We start from the raw sequence: 26442 nt of genomic DNA, 5'->3' as shown, positions 1-26442 counted from the left end.
GAGGTTGAGGGAGTAGGAGAGCTTGGGGGAGTAGGTGAGTTTGGGGGAGGAGGAGAACTTGGGGGATTAGGGGAGCTTGGGGGAGAAGGTGAACTTGGCACAGTAGGAGAGCTTGGGGGAGTAAGAGAGCTTGGGGGAGTAAGAGAGCTTGGAGGAGTAAGAGAGCTTGGGGGAGTAAGAGAGCTTAGGGGAGTAGGAGAGCTTCCTGGAATAGGATAGGTGGGGGGGTAGGAGAGCTTGGGGGAGTAAGAGAGCTTGGGAGAGTCGGAGAGCTTGCGGGAGTAGGAGAGCTTTGGTGAGTAGGATGGCTTTGGGGAGTAGGAGAGCTTGGGGGAGTAGGAGAGCTTGGGGGAGTAGGAGAGCTTGGGGAAGTGAGATAGCTTGGGGGAGTAAGAGAGCCTGGGGGAGTAAGAGAACTTGGGGGACTAAGAGAGCTTGGGTCAGTAGGTGATCTTGGGGGAGTAGGAAACCTTGGGGGAGTAGGAGAGCTTGGGCGAGTAGGAGAGCTTGGGGGAGTAAGAGAGCTTGGTGGAGTAAGAGAGCTTGGGAAGTAAGAGAGCTTGGGGGAGTAAGAGAGCTTGGGGGAGTGGTAGAGCTTGGGGGAGTAGGAGATTTGGGGGAGTAGGAGCGCTTGGGGGAGTAGGAGAGCTTGGGGGAGTAGGAGAACCTGGGAGAGTAGGAGAGCTTGGGGGAGTAGGAGATCTTGGCGGAGTAGGAGATCTTGGGGGAGTAGGAGAGTTTGGGGGAGTAGGAGAGCTTTGGGAAGTAGGGGAGCTTGGGGGAGTAGGAGAGCTTGCGGGAGTCGGAGAGCTTGGGGGATTAGGAGAAATTTGGGGAGTCAGAGAGCTTGGGGCAGTAGGAGAACTCTGGGGATAGGAGATCTTGGGGGAGTAGGAGAGCTTGGGCGAATAGGAGAGCTTGGGGGAGTAAGAGAGCTTGGTGGAGTAAGAGAGCTTGGGGAGTAAGTGAGCTTGGGGAGTAAGAGAGCTTGGGGGAGTGGGAGAGCTTCGGGGAGTAGGAGAGATTGGGAGAGTAGGAGCGCTTGGGGGTGTAGGAGAGCTTGGGGGAGTAGGAGAGCTTGGGGGAGTAGGAGAGCTTGGGGAAGTAGGAGAGCTTGGGAGAGTAGGAGAGCTTGCGGGAGTAGGAGAGCTTTGGAGAGTAGGATGGCTTTGGGGAGTAGGAGAGCTTGGGGGAGTAGGAGAGCTTGGGGGAGTAGGAGAACTTGGGGGAGTAGGAGAGCTTCGGGGATTAGGAGAGCTTGGGGGAGTAGGAGAGCTTGGGAGGGTAGGAGAGCTTGGGGGAGACGGAGAGATTGGGGGAGTAGGAAAGCTTGGGAGGGTAGGAGAGCTTGGGGGCATATGAGAGCTTGGGGGCGTATGAGAGCTTGGGGGAGTATGAGAGCTTGGGGAAGTAGGAGAGCTTGGGGAAGACGTAGAGCTTGGGGGAGTGGGAGAGCTTGGGCGAGTAGGAGAGCTTGGGGTAGTAAGAGAGCTTGTGGGAGGAAGAGAACTTGGGGGAGAAAGAGAGCATGGGGAGTAAGAGAGCTTGGGGGAGTAGAAGAGCTTGGGGGAGTAGGAGAGCTTGGGGGAGTAGGAGATTTTGGGGGAGTAGGAGAGCTTGGGGCAGTAGGAGCGCTTGGGGGAGTAGGAGAATGTGGGGGAGAAGGAGAGCTTGCGGGAGTAGGAGAATTTGTCAGAGTAGGAGAGCTTGGAGGAGTAAGAGAGCTTGGGAGAGTAGGAGAGCTTTGGGGAGTAGGAGAGTGTGTGGGAGTAGGAGAGCTTGGGGGAGTAAGAGAGCTTAGGGGAGTAAGAGAGCTTGGGGGAGTAGGAGAGCTTTGGGCAGTAGGAGAGCTTGGGGCAGTAGGAACGCTTGGGGGAGTAGGAGAGCTACGGGGAGAATGAGAGCTTGGGGGATTGGGGGAACATGGCAGAGTAGGAGAGCTTGGAGGAGTCAGAGAACTTGGGGGAGTAAGAGAGCTTGGGGGAGTAAGAGAGCTTGGGGGAGTAGGAGAGCTTGGGCGAGTAGGAGAGCTTGGGGGAGTGAGATAGCTTGGGGGAGTAAGAGAGCCTGGGGGAGTAAGAGAACTTGGGGGAGTAAGCGAGATTGGGTCAGTAGGAGATCTTGGGGGAGTAGGAGAGCTTGGGGGAGTAGGAGAGCTTGGGGGAGACGGAGAGCTTGTGGGAGTAGTAGAGCTTGCCGGATTAGGAGAGCTTACCAGAGTAGGAGAGCTTGGGCGAGTAGGAGAGCTTGGGAGAGGAGGAGAGTTTAATAGAGTAGGGGAGCTTACCGGAGTCGGAGAGTTTGGGGGAGTAGGAGAGCTTCCATGAGTATGAGAGCTTGGGGGAGTATGAGAGCTTGTGGGAGTATGAGAGCTTGGGGGAGTATGAGAGCTTGGGGGAGTCGGAGATCTTGGGGGAGTAGGAGAGCTTGGTGGAGTAGGAGAGCTTGGTGGAGTAGGAGAGCTTGGGGGAGTAGGAGAATGTGGGGGAGTAGGAGAGCTTGGGGGAGTAGGAGAGCTTGGTGGAGTAGGAGAGCTTGGTGGAGTAGGAGAGCTTGGGGGAGTAGGAAAGATTGGGGGAGTAGGACAGCTTGTGGGAGTAGGAGCGCTTGAGGGAGTAGAAGAGCTTGGGGGAGTAGGTGAGCTTGGGGGAGTAGGAGAGCTTGGGGGAGTATGAGAGCTTGGGGGAGTCGGAGATCTTGGGGGAGTAGGAGTGCTTGGTGGAGTAGGAGAGCTTGGTGGAGTAGGAGAGCTTGGGGGAGTAGGAGAGCTTGGGGGAGTAGGAATGATTTGGGGAGTAGGAGAGTTTGAGGGAGTAGGAGAGCGTGGGGGAGCAGGAGAGCTTGGGGGAGCAGGAGAGCTTGGGGGAGTAGAAGAGCGTTGGGGAGTAGGACAGCTTGGGGGAGTAGGAGATCTTAGGGGAGTAGGAGAATTTGGGGGAGTAGGAGAGCGTGGGAGAGGAGGAGAGCTTAACAGAGTAGGAGAGCTTACCGGAGTCGGTGAGTTTGGGAGTGTAGGAGAGCTTCCATGAGTATGAGAGCTTGGGGGAGTATGAGAGCTTGCGGGAGTATGAGAGCTTGTGGGAGTATGAGAGCTTGGTGGAGTAGGAAAGCTTGGTGGAGTAGGAGAGCTTGGGGGAGAAGGAAAGCTTGGGGGAGTAGGAGAGCTTGGGGGAGTAGGGGAGATTGGGGGAGTAGGAGAGCTTCGGGTAGTAGGAGAGCTTGGGGGAGAAGGAGAGCTTGGGGGAGTAGGAGAGCTTGAGCTTGGGCGAGTAGGAAAGCTTGGGGGAGTAGGAGAGCTTGAGGGAGTAGGAGAGCTTGAGCTTGGGCGAGTAAGAAAGCTTGGGGGAGTAGGAGAGCTTGGGGGAGTAGGAGAGCTTGGGGGAGTAGTAGAGCTTGGGGGAGTAGGAGAGCTTAGGGGAGTAGGAGAGCTTGGGGGAGAAGGAGAGCTTGTGGGAGTATGAAAGCTTGTGGGAGTATGAGAGCTTGGGGGAGTATGAGAGCTTGCGGGAGTATGAGAGCTTGTGGGAGTATGAGAGCTTGGGGGAGTATGAGAGCTTGAGGATGTAGGAGAGATTGGGGGAGTAAGAGAGCTTGGGGGAGTAGGAAAGCTTGGGGGAGTAGGAGATCTTGGGGGAGTAGTAGATCTTGGGGGTGCAGGAGAGCTTGGGGGAGTAGCAGAGCTTCGGGGAGTAGTAGAGCTTGGGGGAGTAGGAGAGCTTGCGGGAGTAGGAGAGCTTGGGGGAGAAGGAGAGCTTGGGGGAGTAGGTAAGCCTGGGGGAGTAGGAGAACTTGGGGCAGTAGGAGAGCTTAGGGGAGTAGGAGAGCTTGGGGGAGTAGGAGAGCTTGGGGGAGTAGGAGAGCTTGGGGGAGTCGGAGAGCTTGGGGGACTAGGAGAGCTTGGGAGGGTAGGAGCGCTTAGGGGCGTATGAGAGCTTGGGGGCGTATGAGAGCTTGGGGGAGTGTGAGAGCTTGGGGTGTATGAGAGCTTGGGGAAGTAGGCGAGCTTGAGGGAGTAGTAGCGATTGTGGGAGTGGGAGAGCTTGGGGGCGTATGAGAGTTTGGAGGAGTATGAGAGCTTGGGGAAGTAGGAGAGCTTGGGGAAGTAGTAGAGCTTGGGGAAGTAGTAGAGCTTGGGGGAGTGGGAGACCTTGGGCGAGTAGGAGTGCTTGGGGGAGTAGGAGAGTTTGGGGGAGTAGGAGAATTTGTCAGAGTAGGAGAGCTTGGAGGAGTAAAAGAGCTTGGGAGAGTAGGAGAGCTTTGGGGAGTAAGAGAGCTTGGGTGAGTAAGAGAGCTTGGGGAAGTGAGATAGCTTGGGGGAGTAAGAGAGCCTGGGGGAGAAAGAGAACTTGGGGGACTAAGAGAGCTTGGGTCAGTAGGTGATCTTGGGGGAGTAGGAAACCTTGGGGGAGTAGGAGAGCTTGGGCGAGTAGGAGAGCTTGGGGGAGTAGGAGAACCTGGGAGAGTAGGAGAGCTTGGGGAAGTAGGAGATCTTGGCGGAGTAGGAGATCTTGGGGGAGTAGGAGAGTTTGGGGGAGTAGGAGAGCTTTGGGAAGTAGGGGAGCTTGGGGGAGTAGGAGAGCTTGGGGGAGTCGGAGAGCTTGGGGGATTAGAAGAGATTTGGGGAGTCAGAGAGCTTGGGGGAGTAGGAGAGCTTGGGGGAGTAGGAGAGCTTGGGGGAGTAGGAGAGCTTGGGAGAGTAGGAGAGCTTGCGGGAGTAGGAGAGCTTTGGAGAGTAGGATGGCTTTGGGGAGTAGGAGAGCTTGGGGGAGTAGGAGAGCTTGGGGGAGTAGGAGAGCTTGGGGAAATGAGATAGCTTGGGGGAGTAAGAGAGCCTGGGGGAGTAAGAGAACTTGGGGGACTAAGAGTGCTTGGGTCAGTCGGTGATCTTGGGGGAGTAGGAAACCTTGGGGGAGTAGGAGAGCTTGGGCGAGTAGGAGAGCTTGGGGGAGTAAGAGAGCTTGGTGGAGTAAGAGAGCTTGGGAAGTAAGAGAGCTTGGGGGAGTAAGAGAGCTTGGGGGAGTGGGAGAGCTTGGGGGAGTAGGAGATTTGGGGGAGTAGGAGCGCTTGGGGGAGTAGGAGAGCTTGGGGGAGTAGGAGAACCTGGGAGAGTAGGAGAGCTTTGGGGAGTAGGAGATCTTGGCGGAGTAGGAGATCTTGGGGGAGTAGGAGAGTTTGTGGGAGTAGGAGAGCTTTGGGAAGTAGGGGAGCTTGGGGGAGTAGGAGAGCTTGCGGGAGTCGGAGAGCTTGGGGGATTAGGAGAAATTTGGGGAGTCAGAGAGCTTGGGGCAGTAGGAGAACTCTGGGGATAGGAGATCTTGGGGGAGTAGGAGAGCTTGGGCGAATAGGAGAGCTTGGGGGAGTAAGAGAGCTTGGTGGAGTAAGAGAGCTTGGGGGGTAAGTGAGCTTGGGGAGTAAGAGAGCTTGGGGGAGTGGGAGAGCTTCGGGGAGTAGGAGAGATTGGGAGAGTAGGAGCGCTTGGGGGTGTAGGAGAGCTTGGGGGAGTAGGAGAGCTTGGGGGAGTAGGAGAGCTTGGGGAAGTAGGAGAGCTTGGGAGAGTAGGAGAGCTTGCGGGAGTAGGAGAGCTTTGGAGAGTAGGATGGCTTTGGGGAGTAGGAGAGCTTGGGGGAGTAGGAGAGCTTGGGGGAGTAGGAGAACTTGGGGGAGTAGGAGATCTTGGGGGAGTAGGAGAGCTTGGGAGAGTAGGAGAGCTTGGCGGAGTAGGAGAGCTTGGGGGAGTAGGAGAGTTTGGGGGAGTAGGAGAATTGGTCAGAGTAGGAGAGCTTGGAGGAGTAAAAGAGCTTGGGAGAGTAGGAGAGCTTTGGGGAGTAGGAGAGTTTGTGGGAGCAGGAGAGCTTGGGGGAGAAGGAGAGCTTGTGGGAGTATGAAAGCTTGTGGGAGTATGAGAGCTTGGGGGAGTATGAGAGCTTGCGGGAGTATGAGAGCTTGCGGGAGTATGAGAGCTTGGGGGAGTATGAGAGCTTGAGGATGTAGGAGAGATTGGGGGAGTAAGAGAGCTTGGGGGAGTAGGAAAGCTTGGGGGAGTAGGAGATCTTGGGGGAGTAGTAGATCTTGGGGGTGCAGGAGAGCTTGGGGGAGTAGCAGAGCTTCGGGGAGTAGTAGAGCTTGGGGGAGTAGGAGAGCTTGCGGGAGTAGGAGAGCTTGGGGGAGAAGGAGAGCTTGGGGGAGTAGGTAAGCCTGGGGGAGTAGGAGAACTTGGGGCAGTAGGAGAGCTTATGGGAGTAGGAGAGCTTGGGGGAGTAGGAGAGCTTGGGGGAGTAGGAGAGCTTGGGGGAGTCGGAGAGCTTGGGGGACTAGGAGAGCTTGGGAGGGTAGGAGCGCTTAGGGGCGTATGAGAGCTTGGGGGCGTATGAGAGCTTGGGGGAGTGTGAGAGCTTGGGGTGTATGAGAGCTTGGGGAAGTAGGCGAGCTTGAGGGAGTAGTAGCGATTGTGGGAGTGGGAGAGCTTGGGGGCGTATGAGAGTTTGGAGGAGTATGAGAGCTTGGGGAAGTAGGAGAGCTTGGGGAAGTAGTAGAGCTTGGGGAAGTAGTAGAGCTTGGGGGAGTGGGAGACCTTGGGCGAGTAGGAGTGCTTGGGGGAGTAGGAGAGTTTGGGGGAGTAGGAGAATTTGTCAGAGTAGGAGAGCTTGGAGGAGTAAAAGAGCTTGGGAGAGTAGGAGAGCTTTGGGGAGTAAGAGAGCTTGGGTGAGTAAGAGAGCTTGGGGAAGTGAGATAGCTTGGGGGAGTAAGAGAGCCTGGGGGAGAAAGAGAACTTGGGGGACTAAGAGAGCTTGGGTCAGTAGGTGATCTTGGGGGAGTAGGAAACCTTGGGGGAGTAGGAGAGCTTGGGCGAGTAGGAGAGCTTGGGGGAGTAGGAGAACCTGGGAGAGTAGGAGAGCTTGGGGAAGTAGGAGATCTTGGCGGAGTAGGAGATCTTGGGGGAGTAGGAGAGTTTGGGGGAGTAGGAGAGCTTTGGGAAGTAGGGGAGCTTGGGGGAGTAGGAGAGCTTGGGGGAGTCGGAGAGCTTGGGGGATTAGAAGAGATTTGGGGAGTCAGAGAGCTTGGGGGAGTAGGAGAGCTTGGGGGAGTAGGAGAGCTTGGGGGAGTAGGAGAGCTTGGGAGAGTAGGAGAGCTTGCGGGAGTAGGAGAGCTTTGGAGAGTAGGATGGCTTTGGGGAGTAGGAGAGCTTGGGGGAGTAGGAGAGCTTGGGGGAGTAGGAGAGCTTGGGGAAATGAGATAGCTTGGGGGAGTAAGAGAGCCTGGGGGAGTAAGAGAACTTGGGGGACTAAGAGTGCTTGGGTCAGTCGGTGATCTTGGGGGAGTAGGAAACCTTGGGGGAGTAGGAGAGCTTGGGCGAGTAGGAGAGCTTGGGGGAGTAAGAGAGCTTGGTGGAGTAAGAGAGCTTGGGAAGTAAGAGAGCTTGGGGGAGTAAGAGAGCTTGGGGGAGTGGGAGAGCTTGGGGGAGTAGGAGATTTGGGGGAGTAGGAGCGCTTGGGGGAGTAGGAGAGCTTGGGGGAGTAGGAGAACCTGGGAGAGTAGGAGAGCTTTGGGGAGTAGGAGATCTTGGCGGAGTAGGAGATCTTGGGGGAGTCGGAGAGTTTGTGGGAGTAGGAGAGCTTTGGGAAGTAGGGGAGCTTGGGGGAGTAGGAGAGCTTGCGGGAGTCGGAGAGCTTGGGGGATTAGGAGAAATTTGGGGAGTCAGAGAGCTTGGGGCAGTAGGAGAACTCTGGGGATAGGAGATCTTGGGGGAGTAGGAGAGCTTGGGCGAATAGGAGAGCTTGGGGGAGTAAGAGAGCTTGGTGGAGTAAGAGAGCTTGGGGAGTAAGTGAGCTTGGGGAGTAAGAGAGCTTGGGGGAGTGGGAGAGCTTCGGGGAGTAGGAGAGATTGGGAGAGTAGGAGCGCTTGGGGGTGTAGGAGAGCTTGGGGGAGTAGGAGAGCTTGGGGGAGTAGGAGAGCTTGGGGAAGTAGGAGAGCTTGGGAGAGTAGGAGAGCTTGCGGGAGTAGGAGAGCTTTGGAGAGTAGGATGGCTTTGGGGAGTAGGAGAGCTTGGGGGAGTAGGAGAGCTTGGGGGAGTAGGAGAACTTGGGGGAGTAGGAGATCTTGGGGGAGTAGGAGAGCTTGGGAGAGTAGGAGAGCTTGGCGGAGTAGGAGAGCTTGGGGGAGTAGGAGAGTTTGGGGGAGTAGGAGAATTTGTCAGAGTAGGAGAGCTTGGAGGAGTAAAAGAGCTTGGGAGAGTAGGAGAGCTTTGGGGAGTAGGAGAGTTTGTGGGAGCAGGAGAGCTTGGGGGAGTAATAGAGCTTAGGGGAGTAAGAGAGCTTGGGGGAGTAGGAGAGCTTGGGGCAGTAGGAGAGCTTTGGGCAGTAGGAGCGCTTGGGGGAGTAGGAGAGCTTGGGGGAGAAGGAGAGCTTGGGGGATTAGGAGAACATGGCAGAGTAGGAGAGCTTGGAGGAGTAAGAGAACATGGGGGAGTAAGAGAGCTTGGGGGAGTAAGAGAGCTTGGGGGAATACGAGAGCTTGGGGGAGAAGCAGAGCTTGGGGTAGTCGGGGAGCTTGGGGGAGTAGGAGAAATTGGGGGATTCGGGGAACTTGTGTGAGTATGAGAACTTGGCACAGTAGGAGAGCTTGGGGGGTAAGAGAGCTTGGGGGAGTAAGAGAGCTTGGGGGATTGAGATAGCTTGGGGGAGTAAGAGAGCCTGGGTCAGTAGGAGATCTTGGGGGAGTAGGAAACCTTGGGGGATTAGGAGAGCTTGGGCGAGTAGGAGAGCATGGGGGAGTAAGAGAGCTTGGTGGAGTAAGAGAGCTTGGGAAGTAAGAGAGCTTGGGGGAGTAAGAGAGCTTGGGGGAGTAGGAGAGCTTGGGGGAGTAGGAGAGCTTGGGGGTGTAGGAGAACCTGGGAGAGTAGGAGAGCTTGGGGGAGTAGGAGATCTTGGGGGAGTAGGACATCTTGGGGGAGTAGGAGAGTTTGGGGGAGTAGGACAGCTTGGGGGAGTAGGAGAGGTTATGGGAGTAGGAGAGCGTGGGGGATTAGGAGAGCTTGGGAGAGTAGGAGAGCTTTGGGAAGTAGGGGAGCTTGTGGGAGTAGTAGAGCTTAGGGGAGTAGGAGAGCTTGGGGGATTAGGAGAGCTTTGGGGAGTCAGAGAGCTTGGGGCAGTAGGAGAACTCTGGGGATAGGAGATCTTGGGGGAGTAGGAGAGCTTGGGCGAATAGCAGAGCTTGGGGGAGTAAGAGAGCTTGGTGGAGTAAGAGAGCTTGGGGAGTAAGAGAGCTTGGGGAGTAAGAGAGCTTGGGGGAGTTGGAGAGCTTCGGGGAGTAGGAGAGATTGGGGGAGTAGGAGCGCTTGGGGGTGTAGGAGAGCTTGGGGGAGTAGGAGAGCTTGGGGGAGTAGGAGAGCTAGGGGGAGTAGGAGAGCTTGGGAGAGTAGGAGAGCTTGCGGGAGTAGGAGAGCTTTGGAGAGTAGGATGGCTTTGGGGAGTAGGAGAGCTTGGGGGAGTAGGAGAGCTTGGGGGAGTAGGAGAACCTGGGGGAGTAGGAGAGCTTGCGGGAGAAGGAGAGCTTGGGAGAGCAGGAGAGCTTGGCTGAGTAGGAGAACTTGGGGCAGTAGGAGAGCATAGGGGAGTAGGAGAGCTTGGGGGAGTAGGAGAACTTGGGAGGGTAGGAGAGCTTGGGGGATTCGGAGAGATTGGGGGAGTAGGAGAGCTTGGGAGGGTAGGAGAGCTTGGGGGCGTATGAGAGCTTGGGGGCGTATGAGAGCTTAGGGGAGTAGGAGAGCTTGGGAAAGCAGGAGAGCTTGGGGAAGTCGTAGAGTTTGGGGGAGTGGGAGAGCTTGGGCGAGTCGGAGAGCTTGGGGGAGTAAGAGAGCTTGGGGGAGTAAGAGAGCTTGGGAGAGTAGGAGAGCTTTGGGGAGTAGGAGAGTTTGTGGGAGTAGGAGAGCTTGGGGAAGTAAGAGAGCTTAGGGGAGTAAGAGAGCTTGGAGGAGAAAGAGAATTTGCGGGAGTAAGAGAGCTTGGGGGAGTAAGAGAGCTTGGGGGAATACGAGAGCTTGGGGGAGTAGCAGAGCTTGGGATAGTCGGGGAGCTTGGGGGAGTAGGGGAAATTGGGGGATTCGGAGAACTTGGGGGCGTAGGAGAACTTGGCACAGTCGGAGAGCTTGGGGGGGTAAGAGAGCTTGGGTGAGTAAGAGAGCTTGGGGAAGTGAGATAGCTTGGGGGAGTAAGAGAGCCTGGGGGAGTAAGAGAACTTGGGGGACTAAGAGAGCTTGAGTCAGTAGGTGATCTTGGGGGAGTAGGAAACCTTGGGGGAGTAGGAGAGCTTGGGCGAGTAGGAGAGCTTGGGGGAGTAGGAGAACCTGGGAGAGTAGGAGAGCTTGGGGAAGTAGGAGATCTTGGCGGAGTAGGAGATCTTGGGGGAGTAGGAGAGTTTGGGGGAGTAGGAGAGCTTTGGGAAGTAGGGGAGCTTGGGGGAGTAGGAGAGCTTGGGGGAGTCGGAGAGCTTGGGGGATTAGAAGAGATTTGGGGAGTCAGAGAGCTTGGGGGAGTAGGAGAGCTTGGGGGAGTAGGAGAGCTTGGGGGAGTAGGAGAGCTTGGGAGAGTAGGAGAGCTTGGGGGAGTAGGAGAACCTGGGAGAGTAGGAGAGCTTTGGGGAGTAGGAGATCTTGGCGGAGTAGGAGATCTTGGGGGAGTAGGAGAGTTTGTGGGAGTAGGAGAGCTTTGGGAAGTAGGGGAGCTTGGGGGAGTAGGAGAGCTTGCGGGAGTCGGAGAGCTTGGGGGATTAGGAGAAATTTGGGGAGTCAGAGAGCTTGGGGCAGTAGGAGAACTCTGGGGATAGGAGATCTTGGGGGAGTAGGAGAGCTTGGGCGAATAGGAGAGCTTGGGGGAGTAAGAGAGCTTGGTGGAGTAAGAGAGCTTGGGGAGTAAGTGAGCTTGGGGAGTAAGAGAGCTTGGGGGAGTGGGAGAGCTTCGGGGAGTAGGAGAGATTGGGAGAGTAAAGCGCTTGGGGGTGTAGGAGAGCTTGGGGGAGTAGGAGAGCTTGGGGGAGTAGGAGAGTTTGTGAAGTAGGAGAGCTTGGGAGAGTAGGAGAGCTTGCGGGAGTAGGAGAGCTTTGGAGAGTAGGATGGCTTTGGGGAGTAGGAGAGCTTGGGGGAGTAGGAGAGCTTGGGGGAGTAGGAGAACTTGGGGGAGTAGGAGATCTTGGGGGAGTAGGAGAGCTTGGGAGAGTAGGAGAGCTTGGCGGAGTAGGAGAACTTGGGGCAGTAGGAGAGCTTCGGGGATTAGGAGAGCTTGGGGGAGTAGGAGAGCTTGGGAGGGTAGGAGAGCTTGGGGGAGACGGAGAGATTGGGGGAGTAGGAAAGCTTGGGAGTGTAGGAGAGCTTGGGGGCATATGAGAGCTTGGGGGCGTATGAGAGCTTGGGGGAGTATGAGAGCTTGGGGAAGTAGGAGAGCTTGGGGAAGACGTAGAGCTTGGGGGAGTGGGAGAGCTTGGGCGAGTAGGAGAGCTTGGGGTAGTAAGAGAGCTTGTGGGAGGAAGAGAACTTGGGGGAGAAAGAGAGCATGGGGAGTAAGAGAGCTTGGGGGAGTAGAAGAGCTTGGGGGAGTAGGAGAGCTTGGGGGAGTAGGAGATTTTGGGGGAGTAGGAGAGCTTGGGGCAGTAGGAGCGCTTGGGGGAGTAGGAGAATGTGGGGGAGAAGGAGAGCTTGCGGGAGTAGGAGAATTTGTCAGAGTAGGAGAGCTTGGAGGAGTAAGAGAGCTTGGGAGAGTAGGAGAGCTTTGGGGAGTAGGAGAGTTTGTGGGAGTAGGAGAGCTTGGGGGAGTAAGAGAGCTTAGGGGAGTAAGAGAGCTTGGGGGAGTAGGAGAGCTTTGGGCAGTAGGAGAGCTTGGGGCAGTAGGAACGCTTGGGGGAGTAGGAGAGCTACGGGGAGAATGAGAGCTTGGGGGATTGGGGGAACATGGCAGAGTAGGAGAGCTTGGAGGAGTCAGAGAACTTGGGGGAGTAAGAGAGCTTGGGGGAGTAAGAGAGCTTGGGGGAGTAGGAGAGCTTGGGCGAGTAGGAGAGCTTGGGGGAGTGAGATAGCTTGGGGGAGTAAGAGAGCCTGGGGGAGTAAGAGAACTTGGGGGAGTAAGCGAGATTGGGTCAGTAGGAGATCTTGGGGGAGTAGGAGAGCTTGGGGGAGTAGGAGAGCTTGGGGGAGACGGAGAGCTTGTGGGAGTAGTAGAGCTTGCCGCATTAGGAGAGCTTACCAGAGTAGGAGAGCTTGGGCGAGTAGGAGAGCTTGGGAGAGGAGGAGAGTTTAATAGAGTAGGGGAGCTTACCGGAGTCGGAGAGTTTGGGGGAGTAGGAGAGCTTCCATGAGTATGAGAGCTTGGGGGAGTATGAGAGCTTGTGGGAGTATGAGAGCTTGGGGGAGTATGAGAGCTTGGGGGAGTCGGAGATCTTGGGGGAGTAGGAGAGCTTGGTGGAGTAGGAGAGCTTGGTGGAGTAGGAGAGCTTGGGGGAGTAGGAGAATGTGGGGGAGTAGGAGAGCTTGGGGGAGTAGGAGAGCTTGGTGGAGTAGGAGAGCTTGGTGGAGTAGGAGAGCTTGGGGGAGTAGGAAAGATTGGGGGAGTAGGACAGCTTGTGGGAGTAGGAGCGCTTGAGGGAGTAGAAGAGCTTGGGGGAGTAGGTGAGCTTGGGGGAGTAGGAGAGCGTGGGGGAGTAGGAGAGCTTGGGGGAGTAGGAGAGCTTGGGGGAGTAGGAATGATTTGGGGAGTAGGAGAGTTTGAGGGAGTAGGAGAGCGTGGGGGAGCAGGAGAGCTTGGGGGAGCAGGAGAGCTTGGGGGAGTAGAAGAGCGTTGGGGAGTAGGACAGCTTGGGGGAGTAGGAGATCTTAGGGGAGTAGGAGAATTTGGGGGAGTAGGAGAGCGTGGGAGAGGAGGAGAGCTTAACAGAGTAGGAGAGCTTACCGGAGTCGGTGAGTTTGGGAGTGTAGGAGAGCTTCCATGAGTATGAGAGCTTGGGGGAGTATGAGAGCTTGCGGGATTATGAGAGCTTGTGGGAGTATGAGAGCTTGTGGGAGTATGAGAGCTTGGTGGAGTAGGAAAGCTTGGTGGAGTAGGAGAGCTTGGGGGAGAAGGAAAGCTTGGGGGAGTAGGAGAGCTTGGGGGAGTAGGGGAGATTGGGGGAGTAGGAGAGCTTCGAGTAGTAGGAGAGCTTGGGGGAGAAGGAGAGCTTGGGGGAGTAGGAGAGCTTGAGCTTGGGCGAGTAGGAAAGCTTGGGGGAGTAGGAGAGCTTGAGGGAGTAGGAGAGCTTGAGCTTGGGCGAGTAGGAAAGCTTGGGGGAGTAGGAGAGCTTGGGGGAGTAGGAGAGCTTGGGGGAGTAGTAGAGCTTGGGGGAGTCGGAGAGCTTAGGGGAGTAGGAGAGCTTGGGGGAGAAGGAGAGCTTGTGGGAGTATGAGAGCTTGTGGGAGTATGAGAGCTTGGGGGAGTATGAGAGCTTGCGGGAGTATGAGAGCTTGTGGGAGTATGAGAGCTTGGGGGAGTATGAGAGCTTGAGGATGTAGGAGAGATTGGGGGAGTAAGAGAGCTTGGGGGAGTAGGAAAGCTTGGGGGAGTAGGAGATCTTGGCGGAGTAGGAGATCTTGGGGGAGTAGTAGATCTTGGGTGTGCAGGAGAGCTTGGGGGAGTAGCAGAGCTTCGGGGAGTAGTAGAGCTTGGGGGAGTAGGAGAGCTTGCGGGAGTAGGAGAGCTTGGGGGAGAAGGAGAGCTTGGGGAGTAGGTAAGCCTGGGGGAGTAGGAGAGCTTGGGGGAGTAGAAGAGCTTGGGGGAGCAGGAGAACTTGGGGGAGTAGGCGAGCTTTCGGGAGTAGGAGAGCTTGGGGGAGTAGTAGAGCTTGGGGGAGTAGGAGAACTTCAGGGAGTAGGAGAGCTTGGGGGAGTAGGAGAGCTTGTGGTAGCAGGGTAATGTACCGGAGTAGGCGAGATTGCGGGAGTAGGAGTGTTTGAGGGAGTAGGAGAGCTTGCGGGAGTAGGAGAGCATTGCGGGAGTAGGAGAGCTTGGGGGAGTAGGAGAGCTTGGGGGAGTCGGAGAGCTTGGGGGAGTCGGAGAGCATGGGGGAGTCGGAGAGCTTGGCGTTTCTGAGAGCTTAGGGGAGTCGGAGAGCTTGGGGGAGTAGGAGAGCTTGGGGGAGTAGGTGAGCTTGGGGGTGTCGGAGAGCTTAACAGAGTAGGAGAGCATACCGGAGTCGGTGAATTTGGGAGTGTAGGAGAGCTTCCATGAGTATGAGAGCTTCGGAGAGTATGAGAGCTTGCGGGAGTATCAGAGCTTGTGGGAGTATGAGAGCTTGGGGGAGTATGAGAGCTTGGGGGGAGTATGAGAGCTTGGGGTAGTAGGAGATCTTGGGGGAGTAGGAGAGCTTGGGGGAGTAGGAGATCTTGGGGGAGTAGGAGATCTTGGGGTAGTAGTAGATCTTGGGGGAGTAGGAGAGCTTGGGGGAGTAGGAGAGCTTGGGGGAGTAGTAGAGCTTGGTGGAGTAGGAGAATTTGGGGGAGTAGGAGAGCTTGGGGGAGAAGGAGATCTTGGGGGAGTAGGAGAGCTTGGGGAGTAGTAGATCTTGGAGGAGTAGGAGAGCTTGGGGGAGTAGTAGAGCTTGGGGGAGTCGGAGAGCTTGGTGGAGTAGGAGAGCTTGGTGGAGTACGAGAGCTTGGTTGAGTAGGAGAGCTTGGGGGAGTACGAAAGCTTGGGGGAGTAGGAGAGCTTGGGGGAGTAGGAGAGCTTTGAAGAGTCGGAGAGCTTGGGGTGGTCGGCGAGCTTGGGGGAGTCTGAGAGCTTGGGGCATTCTGAGAGCTTGGGCGGGTCGGAGAGCTTGGGGGAGTAGGAGAGCTTGGGGGAGTAGGAGAGCTCGGGGGAGTAGGAGATCTTGGGGGAGTAGGAGATCTTGGGGTAGTAGTAGATCTTGAGGGAGTAGGAGAGCTTGGGGGAGTAGGAGAGCTTGGGGGAGTAGTAGAGCTTGGGGGAGTAGGAGAACTTGGGGTGTAGGAGAGCTTTGGGGAGAAGGAGACCTTGGGGAGTAGGAGAGCTTGGGAGAGTAGGAGAGCTTGGGGGAGTAGGAGAGCTTGGGGGGAGTAGGAGAGCTTGGGGAAGTAGGAGAGCTTGGTGGAGTAGGAGAGCTTGGTGGAGTACGAGAGCTTGGTGGAGTAGGAGAGCTTGGGGGAGTACGAAAGCTTGGGGGAGTAGGAGAGCTTGGGGGAGTAGGAGAGCTTGGAGGAGTCGGAGAGCTTGGAGGGGTCGGAGAGCTTGGGGGAGTCGGAGAGCTTGGTGGAGTCGGAGATCTTGCGCGAGAACGAGAGCTTCGGGGAGTAGGAGAGCTTCGCGGAATAGGCGATCTTCGGGGAGTAGGATATGTGTGGGTGTCGGAGAGCTTGGGGGAGTCGGAGAGCTTTCCGGAGTGGGAGAGCTGACCGGATTAGGAGAGCTTACCGGAGTAGGAGAGCTTGGCGGAGTAGGATAGCTTACCATAGTAGGAGAGCTTACAGCAGTAGGAGAGCTTACCGGAGTAGGAGAGCTTACCGGAGTAGGAGAGCTTACTGGAGTAGGAGAGCTGACTGGAGCAGGAGAGCTTACTGGAGTAGGAGAGCTTACTGGTGTAGGAGAGCTTACTGGAGTCGGAAAGCTTACTGGAGTAGGAGAGCTTCCTGGAATAGAAGAGCTTACTTGGGTAAGAGAGCTGACTGGAATAGGAGAGTTTAGGGAAATAGGAGAGCTTGGGGGATTAGGAGAGCTTACTGGAGTAGGAAAGCTTGGGGGAGTAGGAGAGCTTGCGGGAGTAGGAGAGCATGGAGTAGGAGAGCTTTGGGGAGAAGAAGAGCTTGGGGAGTAAGAGAGCTTGGGGGAGTAGGAGAGCTTGGAGGAGTAGGAGAGCTTGGGGGAGTAGGAGAGATTTGGGGAGTAAGAGAGCTTGGGAGTAGGAGAGCTTGGCGGAAAAGGAGAGCGTGCGGGAGAAGGAGAGCTTGGCGAAGTATGAGAGCTTGGCGGAGTAGGAGAGCTTGGCGGAGTAGGAGAGCTTGGCGGCGTCGGAGAGCTTGGCGGAGTAAGAGAGCTGACTGGAGTAGGAGAGCTTACTGGAGTCGGAGAGCTTACTGTAGTAGGAGAGCTCACTGGAGTAGGAGAGCTTACCTTAGTAGGAGAGCTAACCGGAGTTGGAGAGCTTACCGGAGTAGGAGAGCTTACCGGAGTAGGAGAGCTTACCGGAGTAGGAGAGCTTACTGGAGTAGGAGAGCTCACTGGAGTAGGAGAGCTTACTGGAGTAGGAGTGCTTACTGGAGTAGAACCGCTTACTGGAATAGGAGAGCTTACTGGAGTAGGACAGCTTACTGGAGTAGGAGAGCTTACTGGAGTAGGAGAGCTGACTGGAATAGGAGAGCTTACTGGAGTAGGAGAGCTTACTGGAGTAATAGAGTTTGGGGGAGTAGGAAAGGTTCGGTGAGTAGGAAAACTTACTGGAGTAGGAGAGCTTCGGGGAGTAGCAGAGCTTGGGGGAGTAGGAGAGCTTACCGGAGTAGCAGAGCTTTGGGGAGTAGGAGATTTTGGGGGAGTAGGAGAGCTCGGGGCAGTTGGAGACATTACTGGAGGAGGAGAACTTACTGGAGTAAAAGAGCTTGGGGGAGTAGGAGAGCTTGGGGGAGTAGGAGAGCTTGGGGGAGTAGATGAGCTTGGGGGAGTAGGAGAGCTTGGAGGAGTAGGAGAGCTTGGGGGAGTCGGAGAGCTTGGGAGTAGGAGAGCTTGGGGGAGAAGGAGAGCTTGGGGGAGTAGGAGAGCTTGGGGGAATAGGAGAGCTTGGGGGAGTAGGAGAGCTTGGGGGAGTGAGAGAGCTTGGGGGAGTCGGAGAGCTTACTGGAGTAGGGGAACTTACTGGAGTAGGAGAGCTTACTGGAGGAGGAGAGCTCACTGGAGTAGGAGAGCTTGGCGGAGTAGGTGAGCTTACTGGAGTAGGAGAGCTTACTGGATTAGGAGAGCTTACTGGAGTAGGAGAGCTCACTATAGTAGTAGAGCTTACTGGAGTAGGAGAGCTTACTGGAGTAGAAGACCTTACTGGAGTAGGAGAGCTTACTGGAGTAGGACAGCTTACTGGAGTAGGAGAGCTTATTGGAGTAGGAGAGCTTCGGGGAGTAGCAGAGCTTGGGGGAGTAGGAGAGCTTAGCGGAGTAGCAGAGCTTGGGGGCGTAGGTGAGCTTGGGGGAGTAGGAGAGCTCGGGGCAGTTGGAGACATTACTGGAGGAGGAGAACTTACTGGAGTAGGAGAGCTTTGGGGAGTAGGAGAGCTTGGGGGAGTTGGAGAGCTTGGGGGAGTAGAAGTGCTTGGCGGAGTAGGGAGCATGGCGGAGTAGGAGAGATTGGCGGAGTAGGAGAGTTTGGCGGAGTAGCAGAGCTTACTGGAGTAGGAGAGCTGACTGGAGTAGGATAGCTTACTGGGGTAGGAGAGATCACTGGAGTAGGAGAGCTTACCGGAGTAGGAGAGCTTACCGGAGTAGGAGAGCTGACTGGAATAGGAGAGCTTGGGCGAGTAGGAAAGGTTGGGGGAGTCGGAAAACTTACTGGAGTAGGAGAGATTCGGGGAGTAGCAGAGCTTGGGGGTGTAGGAGAGCTTACCGGAGTAGCAGAGCTTGGGGGAGTAGGAGAGCTTGGGGGAGTAGGAGAGCTCGGGGCATTTGGAGACATTACTGGAGGAGGATAACTTACTGGAGTAGGAGAGCTTGGGGGAGTAGGACAGCTTGGGGGAGTAGAAGAGCTTGGGGGAGTCGATGAGCTTGGGGGTGTAGGAGAGCTTGGGGGAGCAGGGGAGCTTCAATGAGTAGGATAGCTTTGGGGAGCAGGTGAGCTTGTGGGAGTAGCAGAACTTGGAGGAGTAGGAGAGCTTGGGGGATTAGGAGAGCTTGGGTGAGTAGGAGAACTTGGGGGAGCCGGAGAGATTGGCGGAGTAGGAGAGCTTGGCGGAGTACGAGAGCTTGGCGGAGTAGGAGAGCAATGCAAAGTAGGAGAGCTTGGCGGAGTAGGAGAGCTTGGCGGAGTAGGAGAGCTTACTGGAGTAGGAGAGCTGACTGGAGTAGGAGAGCTTACTGGAGTAGGAGAGCTCACTGGAGTAGGAGAGCTTTCCGGTGTAGGGGAGCGTACCGGAGAAGGAGAGAATACCGGAGTAGGAGAGATTGGGGGAGTAGCAGAGTTTGGGGGAGTCGTAGAGCTTTCCGGAGTGGGAGAGCAGACCGGATTAGGAGAGCTTACCGGAGTAGGATAGTTTGGGGGAGAAGGAGAGCTTGGGGGAGTAGGAGAGCTTGGGGGAGTAGGAGAGCTTGGAGGAGTAGGAGAGCTTGGGGGAGTAGGAGAGATTGGGGGAGTAGGAGAGCTTGGGGGATTGGGAGTGCTTGGGGGAGCAGGAGAGTTTGGAGGAGTAGGAGAGCTTGGGGGAGAAGGAGAGCTTGGGGGAGTTGGAGAGCTTGGGGGAATCGGATAGCTTGGGGGAATAGGAGAGCTTGGGTGAGTCGGAGAGCTTGGGGGAGTCGGAAAGCTTGGCGGAGGAGGAGAGCTTGCACGAGTAGGAGAACTTGGCGGAGTAGGAGAGCTAAGCGGAGTAGGAGAGCTTGGCAGAGTAGGAGAGCTTGGCGGAGTAGGATAGCTTACCGTAGTAGGAGAGCTTACAGCAGTAGGAGAGCTTACCGGAGTAGGAGAGCTTACCGGAGTAGGATAGCTTACTGGAGTAGGAGAGCTGACCGGAGTAGGAGAGCTTACCGGAGTATGAGAGCTTACTGGAGTAGAAGAGCTGACTGGAGCAGGAGAGCTTGCTGGAGTAGGAGAGCTTACTGGTGTAGGAGAGCTTACTGGAGTCGGAAAGCTTACTGGAGTAGGAGAGCTTCCTGGAATAGGAGAGCTTACTTGGGTAAGAGAGCTTACTGGAATAGGAGAGCTTAGGGAAATAGGAGAGCTTGGGGGAGTAGGAGAGCTTACTGGAGTAGGAAAGCTTGGGGGAGTAGGAGAGCTTGCGGGAGTAGGAGAGCATGGAGTAGGAGAGCTTTGGGGAGAAGAAGAGCTTGGGGAGTAAGAGAGCTTGGGGGAGTAGGAGAGCTTGGAGGAGTAGGAGAGCTTGGGGGAGTAGGAGAGATTTGGGGAGTAAGAGAGCTTGGGAGTAGGAGAGCTTGGCGGAAAAGGAGAGCGTGGGGGGGAAGGAGAGCTTGGCGAAGTATGAGAGCTTGGCGGAGTAGGAGAGCTTGGCGGAGTAGGAGAGCTTGGAGGCGTCGGAGAGCTTGGCGGAGTAAGAGAGCTGACTGGAGTAGGAGAGCTTACTGGAGTCGGAGAGCTTACTGTAGTAGGAGAGCTCACTGGAGTCGGAGAGCTTACCTGAGTAGGAGAGCTAACCGGAGTTGGAGAGCTTACCGGAGTAGGAGAGCTTACCGGAGTAGGAGAGCTTACCGGAGTAGGAGAGCTTACTGGAGTAGGAGAGCTCACTGGAGTAGGAGAGCTTACTGGAGTAGGAGAGCTTACTGGAGTAGAACCGCTTACTGGAATAGGAGAGCTTACTGGAGTAGGACAGCTTACTGGAGTAGGAGAGCTTACTGGAGTAGGAGAGCTGACTGGAATAGGAGAGCTTACTGGAGTAGGAGAGCTTACTGGATTAGGAGAGGTTGGGGGAGTAGGAAAGGTTGGGTGAGTAAGAAAACATACTGGAGTAGGAGAGCTTCGGGGAGTAGCAGAGCTTGGGGGAGTAGGAGAGCTTACTGGAGTAGCAGAGCTTTGGGGAGTAGGAGAGCTTGGGGGAGTAGGAGAGCTCGGGGCAGTTGGAGACATTACTGGAGGAGGAGAACTTACTGGAGTAATAGAGCTTGGGGGAGTAGGAGAGCTTGGGGGAGTAGGAGAGCTTGGGGGAGTAGATGAGATTGGGGGAGTAGGAGAGCCTCGCGGAGTAGTAGAGCTTGGGGGAGTCGGAGAGCTTGGGAGTAGGAGAGCTTGGGGGAGAAGGAGAGCTTGGGGGAGTAGGAGAGCTTGGGGGAATAGGAGAGCTTGGGGGAGTAGGAGAGCTTGGGGGAGTGAGAGAGCTTGGGGGAGTCGGAGAGCTTACTGGAGTAGAGGAACTTACTGGAGTAGGAGAGCTTACTGGAGGAGGAGAGCTCACTGGAGTAGGAGAGCTTGGCGGAGTAGGTGAGCTTACTGGAGTAGGAGAGCTTACTGGATTAGGAGAGCTTACTGGAGTAGGAGAGCTCACTATCGTAGTAGAGCTTACTGGAGTAGGAGAGCTTACTGGAGTAGAAGACCTTACTGGAGTAGGAGAGCTTACTGGAGTAGGACAGCTTACTGGAGTAGGAGAGCTTATTGGAGTAGGAGAGCTTCGGGGAGTAGCAGAGCTTGGGGGAGTAGGAGAGCTTAGCGGAGTAGCAGAGCTTGGGGGAGTATGAGAGCTTGGGGGAGTAGGAGAGCTCGGGGCAGTTGGAGACATTACTGGAGGAGGAGAACTTACTGGAGTAGGAGAGCTTTGGGGAGTAGGAGAGCTTGGGGGAGTTGGAGAGCTTGGGGGAGTAGAAGAGCTTGGCGGAGTAGGAGAGCATGGCGGAGTAGGAGAGATTGGCGGAGTAGGAGAGTTTGCCGGAGTAGCAGAGCTTACTGGAGTAGGAGAGCTGACTGGAGTAGGAGAGCTTACCGGAGTAGCGGAGCTTACCGGAGTAGAAGAGCTGACTGGAATAGGACAGCTTGGGCGAGTAGGAAAGGTTGGGGGAGTAGGAAAACTTACTGGAGTAGGAGAGCTTCGGGGAGTAGCAGAGCTTGGGGGTGTAGGAGAGCTTACCGGAGTAGCAGAGCTTGGGGGAGTAGGAGAGCTTGGTGGAGTAGGAGAGCTCGGGGCATTTGGAGACATTACTGGAGGAGGAGAACTTACTGGAGTAGGAGAGCTTGGGGGAGTAGGTCAGCTTGGGGGAGTAGAAGAGCTTGGGGGAGCCGATGAGCTTGGGGGTGTAGGAGTGCTTGGGGGAGCAGGGGAGCTTCAATGAGTAGGAGAGCTTTGGGGAGCAGGAGAGCTTGTGGGTGTTGCAGAACTTGGAGGAGTAGGAGAGCTTGGGGTATTAGGAGAGCTTGGGGGAGTAGGAGAACTTGGGGGAGCCGGAGAGATTGGCGGAGTAGGAGAGCTTGGCGGAGTACGAGAGCTTGGCGGAGTAGGAGAGCATTGCAAAGTAGGAGAGCTTGGCGCAGTAGGAGAGGTGGCGGAGTAGGAGAGCTTACTGGAGTGGGAGAGCTGACTGGAGTAGGAGAGCTTACTGGAGTAGGAGAGCTCACTGGAGTAGGAGAACTTACCGGTGAAGGGGAGCGTACCGGAGAAGGAGAGCTTACCGGAGTAGGAGAGATTGGGGGAGTAGCAGAGCTTGGGGGAGTAGGAGAGCTTGGAGGAATAGGAGAGCTTGGGGCAGAAGGAGAGCTTGGGGGAGTAGGAGAGCTTGGGGGAATCGGAGAGCTTGGGGGAGAATGAGAACTTGGGGAAGTTGGACAGCTTGTGGGAGTCGGAGAGCTTGGCGGAATGGGAGAGTTTGCACAAGTCGGAGAGCTTGGCGGAGTAGGAGAGCTTGGCGGAGTAGGAGAGCTTGGCGGAGTAGGATAGCTTACTGGAGTAGGAGAGCTTAATGGAGCAGGAGATCTTACTGGAGTAGGAGAGCTTACTGGAGTAGGAGACCTTCCCGAGTAGGAGAGCTTACCGGAGTAGGAGAGCTTACCGGAGTAGGAGAGCTTACTGGAGCAGGAGAACTTACTGGAGTAGGAGAGCTTACTGGAGTAGGAGAGCTTACTGGAGTAGAAGAGTTTACTGGAGTAGAAGAGCTTACTGTAGCAGGAGAGCTTCCTGGTGTTAGAGAGCTTACTGGAGTAGGAGAGCTTACTGGAGTAGGATAGCTTATTGGAGTAGGAGAGCTTACTGGAGCTAGAGAGCTTGGGAAAGTAGGAGAGCTTGGTGGAGTAGAAGAGCATGGGGGAGTAGGAGAGCTTGGGGGAGCAGGGGAGCTTCATGAGTAGGAGAGCTTGGGGGAGGAGGAGAGCTTGGGGGAGGAGGAGAGCTTGAGGGAGGAGGAGAGCTTGGTGGAGCAGGAGAGCTTGGCGGAGTCGGAGAGCTTGGTGGAGCCGGAGAGCTTGGTGGAGTAGGAGAGCTTACTGGAGTAGGATAGCTTACTGGAGTAGGAGAGCTTAATGGAGTAGGAGAGCTTGGGGTAGTAGCAGAGCTTGGGGGAGAAGGAGAGCTTGGGGGAGTAGGAGAGCTTGGGGGAATCGGAGAGCTTGGGGAATCGGATAGCTTGGGGGAATAGGAGAGCTTGGGTGAGTCGGAGAGCTTGGGGGAGTCGGAAAGCTTGGCGGAGGAGGAGAGCTTGCACGAGTAGGAGAACTTGGCGGAGTAGGAGAGCTAAGCGGAGTAGGAGAGCTTGGCAGAGTAGGAGAGCTTGGCGGAGTAGGATAGCTTACCGTAGTAGGAGAGCTTACAGCAGTAGGAGAGCTTACCGGAGTAGGAGAGCTTACCGGAGTAGGATAGCTTACTGGAGTAGGAGAGCTGACCGGAGTAGGAGAGCTTACCGGAGTATGAGAGCTTACTGGAGTAGAAGAGCTGACTGGAGCAGGAGAGCTTGCTGGAGTAGGAGAGCTTACTGGTTTAGGAGAGCTTACTGGAGTCGGAAAGCTTACTGGAGTAGGAGAGCTTCCTGGAATAGGAGAGCTTACTTGGGTAAGAGAGCTTACTGGAATAGGAGAGCTTAGGGAAATAGGAGAGCTTGGGGGAGTAGGAGAGCTTACTGGAGTAGGAAAGCTTGGGGGAGTAGGAGAGCTTGCGGGAGTAGGAGAGCATGGAGTAGGAGAGCTTTGGGGAGAAGAAGAGCTTGGGGAGTAAGAGAGCTTGGGGGAGTAGGAGAGCTTGGAGGAGTAGGAGAGCTTGGGGGAGTAGGAGAGATTTGGGGAGTAAGAGAGCTTGGGAGTAGGAGAGCTTGGCGGAAAAGGAGAGCGTGGGGGGGAAGGAGAGCTTGGCGAAGTATGAGAGCTTGGCGGAGTAGGAGAGCTTGGCGGAGTAGGAGAGCTTGGAGGCGTCGGAGAGCTTGGCGGAGTAAGAGAGCTGACTGGAGTAGGAGAGCTTACTGGAGTCGGAGAGCTTACTGTAGTAGGAGAGCTCACTGGAGTCGGAGAGCTTACCTGAGTAGGAGAGCTAACCGGAGTTGGAGAGCTTACCGGAGTAGGAGAGCTTACCGGAGTAGGAGAGCTTACCGGAGTAGGAGAGCTTACTGGAGTAGGAGAGCTCACTGGAGTAGGAGAGCTTACTGGAGTAGGAGAGCTTACTGGAGTAGAACCGCTTACTGGAATAGGAGAGCTTACTGGAGTAGGACAGCTTACTGGAGTAGGAGAGCTTACTGGAGTAGGAGAGCTGACTGGAATAGGAGAGCTTACTGGAGTAGGAGAGCTTACTGGATTAGGAGAGGTTGGGGGAGTAGGAAAGGTTGGGTGAGTAAGAAAACATACTGGAGTAGGAGAGCTTCGGGGAGTAGCAGAGCTTGGGGGAGTAGGAGAGCTTACTGGAGTAGCAGAGCTTTGGGGAGTAGGAGAGCTTGGGGGAGTAGGAGAGCTCGGGGCAGCTGGAGACATTACTGGAGGAGGAGAACTTACTGGAGTAATAGAGCTTGGGGGAGTAGGAGAGCTTGGGGGAGTAGGAGAGCTTGGGGGAGTAGATGAGATTGGGGGAGTAGGAGAGCCTCGCGGAGTAGTAGAGCTTGGGGGAGTCGGAGAGCTTGGGAGTAGGAGAGCTTGGGGGAGAAGGAGAGCTTGGGGGAGTAGGAGAGCTTGGGGGAATAGGAGAGCTTGGGGGAGTAGGAGAGCTTGGGGGAGTGAGAGAGCTTGGGGGAGTCGGAGAGCTTACTGGAGTAGAGGAACTTACTGGAGTAGGAGAGCTTACTGGAGGAGGAGAGCTCACTGGAGTAGGAGAGCTTGGCGGAGTAGGTGAGCTTACTGGAGTAGGAGAGCTTACTGGATTAGGAGAGCTTACTGGAGTAGGAGAGCTCACTATCGTAGTAGAGCTTACTGGAGTAGGAGAGCTTACTGGAGTAGAAGACCTTACTGGAGTAGGAGAGCTTACTGGAGTAGGACAGCTTACTGGAGTAGGAGAGCTTATTGGAGTAGGAGAGCTTCGGGGAGTAGCAGAGCTTGGGGGAGTAGGAGAGCTTAGCGGAGTAGCAGAGCTTGGGGGAGTATGAGAGCTTGGGGGAGTAGGAGAGCTCGGGGCAGTTGGAGACATTACTGGAGGAGGAGAACTTACTGGAGTAGGAGAGCTTTGGGGAGTAGGAGAGCTTGGGGGAGTTGGAGAGCTTGGGGGAGTAGAAGAGCTTGGCGGAGTAGGAGAGCATGGCGGAGTAGGAGAGATTGGCGGAGTAGGAGAGTTTGCCGGAGTAGCAGAGCTTACTGGAGTAGGAGAGCTGACTGGAGTAGGAGAGCTTACCGGAGTAGCGGAGCTTACCGGAGTAGAAGAGCTGACTGGAATAGGACAGCTTGGGCGAGTAGGAAAGGTTGGGGGAGTAGGAAAACTTACTGGAGTAGGAGAGCTTCGGGGAGTAGCAGAGCTTGGGGGTGTAGGAGAGCTTACCGGAGTAGCAGAGCTTGGGGGAGTAGGAGAGCTTGGTGGAGTAGGAGAGCTCGGGGCATTTGGAGACATTACTGGAGGAGGAGAACTTACTGGAGTAGGAGAGCTTGGGGGAGTAGGTCAGCTTGGGGGAGTAGAAGAGCTTGGGGGAGCCGATGAGCTTGGGGGTGTAGGAGTGCTTGGGGGAGCAGGGGAGCTTCAATGAGTAGGAGAGCTTTGGGGAGCAGGAGAGCTTGTGGGTGTTGCAGAACTTGGAGGAGTAGGAGAGCTTGGGGTATTAGGAGAGCTTGGGGGAGTAGGAGAACTTGGGGGAGCCGGAGAGATTGGCGGAGTAGGAGAGCTTGGCGGAGTACGAGAGCTTGGCGGAGTAGGAGAGCATTGCAAAGTAGGAGAGCTTGGCGCAGTAGGAGAGGTGGCGGAGTAGGAGAGCTTACTGGAGTGGGAGAGCTGACTGGAGTAGGAGAGCTTACTGGAGTAGGAGAGCTCACTGGAGTAGGAGAACTTACCGGTGAAGGGGAGCGTACCGGAGAAGGAGAGCTTACCGGAGTAGGAGAGATTGGGGGAGTAGCAGAGCTTGGGGGAGTAGGAGAGCTTGGAGGAATAGGAGAGCTTGGGGCAGAAGGAGAGCTTGGGGGAGTAGGAGAGCTTGGGGGAATCGGAGAGCTTGGGGGAGAATGAGAACTTGGGGAAGTTGGACAGCTTGTGGGAGTCGGAGAGCTTGGCGGAATGGGAGAGTTTGCACAAGTCGGAGAGCTTGGCGGAGTAGGAGAGCTTGGCGGAGTAGGAGAGCTTGGCGGAGTAGGATAGCTTACTGGAGTAGGAGAGCTTAATGGAGCAGGAGATCTTACTGGAGTAGGAGAGCTTACTGGAGTAGGAGACCTTCCCGAGTAGGAGAGCTTACCGGAGTAGGAGAGCTTACCGGAGTAGGAGAGCTTACTGGAGCAGGAGAACTTACTGGAGTAGGAGAGCTTACTGGAGTAGGAGAGCTTACTGGAGTAGAAGAGTTTACTGGAGTAGAAGAGCTTACTGTAGCAGGAGAGCTTCCTGGTGTTAGAGAGCTTACTGGAGTAGGAGAGCTTACTGGAGTAGGATAGCTTATTGGAGTAGGAGAGCTTACTGGAGCTAGAGAGCTTGGGAAAGTAGGAGAGCTTGGTGGAGTAGAAGAGCATGGGGGAGTAGGAGAGCTTGGGGGAGCAGGGGAGCTTCATGAGTAGGAGAGCTTGGGGGAGGAGGAGAGCTTGGGGGAGGAGGAGAGCTTGAGGGAGGAGGAGAGCTTGGTGGAGCAGGAGAGCTTGGCGGAGTCGGAGAGCTTGGTGGAGCCGGAGAGCTTGGTGGAGTAGGAGAGCTTACTGGAGTAGGATAGCTTACTGGAGTAGGAGAGCTTAATGGAGTAGGAGAGCTTGGGGTAGTAGCAGAGCTTGGGGGAGAAGGAGAGCTTGGGGGAGTAGGAGAGCTTGGGGGAATCGGAGAGCTTGGGGGAGAAGGAGAACTTGGGGTAGTCGGAGAGTTTGGGGGAGTCGGAGAGCTTGGCAGAGTAGGAGAGTTTGCAAGTGTAGGAGAGCTTGGCGGAGTAGGAGAGCTTGGCGGTGTAGGAGAGCTTGGCGGAGTAGAATAGCTTACTGGAGTAGGAGAGCTCAATGGAGTAGGAGAACTTACTGGAGTAGGAAAGCTTACTGGAGTGGGAGAGCTCACTGGATTAGGAGAGCTTACCGTAGCAGGAGAGCTTACTGGAGTAGGGGAACTTACCGGAGTAGGAGAGCTTACCGGAGTAGGAGAGCTTACTGGAGTAGGAGAGCTTACCGGAGTAGGAGAGCTTACCGGAGTAGGAGAGCTTACTGGAGTAGGAGAGCT

This window comes from Pristiophorus japonicus, unplaced genomic scaffold, assembly GCF_044704955.1.
Source record: "Pristiophorus japonicus isolate sPriJap1 unplaced genomic scaffold, sPriJap1.hap1 HAP1_SCAFFOLD_93, whole genome shotgun sequence".
Lineage (NCBI taxonomy): Eukaryota > Metazoa > Chordata > Chondrichthyes > Pristiophoridae > Pristiophorus > Pristiophorus japonicus.
This window is presented reverse-complemented; position numbering follows the sequence as displayed.